Genomic DNA, 4622 nt, shown 5'->3' on the forward strand with positions numbered 1-4622 from the left:
TTTCTGTTTTCCACTGCATTTGAGCTATTTCTCTCTTTTCTCTACACATTTTCTCTTTTCTCTAAATTACAGTCAGGTTATATTCTAACTGTTGAACATAGTTTTACAGTAATGTAAAGTATACATAACAATAATAATAATGATAATGATAATAATAATAATAATAATAATAATAATAATAATAATAATAATAATAATAATAATAATAATAATAATGCTTTTTTTTAAACATATTTTCCAGTGAGGAGCTAACATATTCCAACATCATGGATAATCTGTTCAGGATGGTTTCTTCCTGGCTAGCTGATCAGAGAGCCTATGCACGTCAACTGAGACAGCTAGCCTCGGAGGTGGATTCAACCCATAAGAATTGTAATAATGGTAAGGTCGCTGGGGCCACATTCGGTTTGGGTAGTGGACTTTGTGGGGTGGCAGCAGGTGTGGCTACTCTGTTCACTGGTGGACTAGCTGCACCTTTGGCAGTACTGGCAGGTGTATATGGAGCAGTGGGTGCAGCGACTACAATAACATCTGATGTAATTGATAAGAAGATGACGACAGAGTATTTGGAAGAAGCAAAGCGGTTGGCTCAGAAGAGTGAAAATACGGAAAAGGCTATCAAGAGAGAGCTGCAGGAACTGATTAAACAAGGAGGGGGAAGCTGCTGCAGTGACCCGGATACTGCAGTGAAATGCATACTGAGAGCTATAGCTGAAAATAAACCATTAACCGATTATGAATTGGATAAATGGAAAGATGCCATGAAATCTCTCGTCAAGGAGATATACACGGTGTTTTGTACAAATCTAAATGGAACACAAATCACACCGTTGTCACGCCTAGCTACCCTTGGAGTAGGAGTAGGACTAGTAAGTTAATAAACGTATATAAAGAAACACGCCTCACTCAATACATCATCAACACAAGCCAGTAAACTTTATTTATTAGATCTCCTTACAACAATTTTCAACAATGCACATCTCTACATTGTTCTTGTTTAAACTATAGACATTTATCTCACATGCACTGTACGTGGATCAGTGGTTCACAACATGCAACAAAGAAATTGTGACAATACATGTATTTAAGGCAATGTGTCTGAGTGAACATTTATGTGATCAAAATCCTACCACATATCTCTTTGTCTAACTTCTCAGATTGGAGCTGGAGTTTTTACCTTGGTTATTTCAGTTTCTTCACTGATAGACCTCTTGAAGGAGGAGAAACGATTGAACAAGGGAGAAGGGACAGATGCCAGTAACTCTCTGAGAGAAGCTGCCAACCTGATAGAGAGAGCTGCAGAGAGGCTGCAGAAAGACATTGATGATGCCAAACGTAAGTTGATACATAACATGTAGTGTGCATAACAGGGTTATTATTGTTAACTAAAACAAACAAATTAACGAAAACTAGATTTGGAAAAAACATTTAGTTAACTGAACAAATATACATAAAGACAAAGCTTTACAAATAAAGGGAAAAAGAGGGAACAAATATAAATAACTGAAACTGTGTATTTATAAAACAAATTAAAATGAACAAAATATAAAATGTCCTTAGTTTTAGTCTCGGTCAAAAATCCTCAAATTTTTTGGACTCTTTCCTCTGACTAATCCATGCTAAATAAAGAGAAGAAAAGTCAAAATGAAATACAAATAAAAACACAACACAATAATAACCTGTCCTTGATGTATACTGTAATGAGACGTATACATGTTTCGATACATCCGACACAGTTCTTTACGCTTCTCCTGATCTGCTGCTAAGATTTTAATTTTTTATCAATCATCATTATTAAATACTTGTATTATTAAATAATAGTAAGACTAAAGATAATGGCATGTTTTCTTAGTATACAATTTCAATAATAATGACTGGTTGCTTTCCCCCTCCAGGAAGATGATTCTGAGGAACAAGAAAGAGCTTCAGAAGCAGGATTTATTTGATTTGATTTGATTTTTTGAATGGTAACATAATTTTGTTTCAGAAACTTGAATTGCTAAGCAATTATGTTTAGTTTACTGCATGTAATAATTTGTAGTCAAGTGTTCTCAAAAAAGGATGTTAAATGTACCAAAATAATTACCCAGTGATATAAACCCCCCCCCCAAACTGATATCTACTGTTCTACGTTTCCACTGCCAGTCCAAGGATTTGTTTTCTTTTTCTTTTTATCCCCACATTTCTGTGTTGTTATTGCGGTTGTATCCGTTAGAGCAGAGCAGGGGTCTTCAACGTCTTCAGGCCAAGGACCTGAGAGAGAGATGAAGCAGGGACCCCCTACTCTATATTGTATAAAATTGTGTTTCAGATTAAAGTTTTCTTTTTACTTAGTCTGCTATTTTTTCCCTCTACACCTATAGCCTCTTTGCCAAAAATAGCCGATCTACAAGCTCTCAACACCTCGCAGTGCGAGGCGCTGAGAGCTTGTAGATCTGCTGTTTTCGGCTAATGTTCCCCTCAGAAAAGGAATTCTAGGGTTCAAGTGGTTAAAGTAAAAAAAAATGAATCCTATCACACAAAGATTTGGCGGACCCCCTATAGTAGCTCTGAGGCCCAACACTCCCTGCTGACAGGTGCCGCCCAACCCTACCCACCCGACACCAGGCTCCCCCCCCACGAAAGTCCAAAGATCAGATCAGGAAATAATCTTGACCTTGATTATGACCTTAACCATAGCCTTGAACCAGTTCTTTTTTTTTCAAAAGCTTTCAAAATGTGGAAATGGAAATATTTCGAACGTAGCCGATCTGTAAGCCCACAACGCATTGCAATGCCACACGTCGTGGACTCGTAGATCAGCAATTTTTTAATAACAAAGGGTTAATTGGTTAATGTATGTTTTGTAATAATAATCTTAATCTACAAAGTAATTTGTAACTAAGTAAAACGTACAATATTTGCCTCTGAGATGTATTGGAGTAGGCTACAAATATCTAAAAATGTTATATCAAGTAAAGTAAAAGTACCTCAAAATTGAAGGACGACTTCACCCATTTTCAACCTATCTTCATAATTGGTCCTAATGCTTATGATAAAATGGTAAAAAAAATTCTACTCTGTCTTAGAGGAGGGCTGTAGACACTTCAGAAACCCACCAGTGACATCATCCTTAGGCATGTTTTTTTAAACTAGATTAAAAAGAAATCTATTTAGATTTGTATTAACGTAAGAACAATGGCTTCCATTAGCATGCTAACTTTCCAGGAATGGAATGCCTGAAGTTTCTATTAGCTTGGATTCCCCATCGATGATGTCACTGTGGGTTTCTGAACTTTCCACAGCCCTCCTCTCAGACACAGACTGAGTAGACAAAAATGGTGGAGAAGATTAAAACATCTGCACACTGTTTGAAGCGCCAAAAACGTACTTTGTTACTGGCACAACGTTTCGACCGTAATAAATTTCGTTTTTGGAGCTTCAAACAGTGTGTGGATGTTTTATCTTCTCCTTGATTCTTGCCTTGATGTCCAGCACCTGGCCTAAACACGGTTTCCTCTGTGAACTAGAAACAAAAATGGTACCATATTAGAATGAGCATTAGTGAGGACCAATTATATAAAGATAAGTTGAAAATGGCTGAAGTCGTCCTTTAAGTACAGTACTTGAGTAAATGTACTTAGTTACTTTCCACCACTGTAAATATGTAGACACTGCATGTATATATTCATATAACTCCATAACTTTCTATCAGTGACCTTTTTATACTTTAATTGATGGAGCGGTATTCACAGTATACTAACATGTGCTTGTTTGTGAAGTCAAACTGTCCTCCCTTATTTTGGACATATTCCTAACTACAATGAAGGTATGTGCCTAAATGCTGAAGTGAAACTTTGTTTGGGGAGATACTCTAGGCATGCAGACAGTTTCTAGGCTTGCAAACCTGCTTTATATGTTTCTATTACTCACTGTGTATTCATATTGTCTATTATACAACTCGAGTAACTTTTTTCCAATAACCTTTTCTAGTTAAATTAATGCCTTGGATCAGTATTTACAGTATGTGCTTGATTGGGAAATAGAAATTAGTATATTGAGAATGTTGTTATGAAACGAAAATTGTTTGGAGAGACACTCTTGTATCACCTTGCAGGTGTGCAAACTGTTTCTGGGCTTGAAAACCTTACAATAAAGAGACACAAACAGAGCCACTGTGCATTCAGACTTCAATTATTTATCTCATCCAGTTGAAGATTGTATTAGCATGCACTTGTAGATTTCCACAACAATATGTTCCATAGAAAATGCGACAAATTCAAATACAATGTTTTGTTTTGAAAACCCAAATTATCCCAAATAGGCTACCATTGAATAATTATTCAGTGAGAAAAGAATATAGCAGAATCAGCTAAATTGTCAACATAGGCATATTACTTCTTGTTCTGTGGTGATTTGTTTGAATCAGTTACACAGCTCCACCATGATTTACCGATTCCCACCAAGTTTTATGAAAATCCTCTATGAAAAGGCTCTATAGTCCAATTGCAATGACTGTAGCAGTTATCAGTAACATGGGTCTCCCTCCTCTCAGTGAAAAGAAAATGTTCAAGTCGTTTTTAGAAAAACAGGAGAGAGAACCCTGAACATGCTATGAACACAAATTAAGAAACACCTCTTTG

The 4622-nt window shown here is 36.4% G+C and overlaps 1 long non-coding RNA gene across 1 annotated transcript; it reads left to right on the forward strand.

Moving 5' to 3' along the window:
- Positions 1-289: 289 nt before the first annotated feature.
- On the forward strand, positions 290-4066 carry LOC308098795. Its single transcript, XR_013934310.1, has 3 exons — positions 290-869; positions 1158-1335; positions 1896-4066. It is a non-coding gene; the product is annotated as an uncharacterized lncRNA (long non-coding RNA).
- Positions 4067-4622: the final 556 nt, after the last annotated feature.

The sequence above is a fragment of the Gymnoscopelus braueri genome (assembly GCF_963280865.1).
Source record: "Gymnoscopelus braueri genome assembly, chromosome: 13".
In the NCBI taxonomy this organism is placed as follows: Eukaryota; Metazoa; Chordata; class Actinopteri; order Myctophiformes; family Myctophidae; genus Gymnoscopelus; species Gymnoscopelus braueri.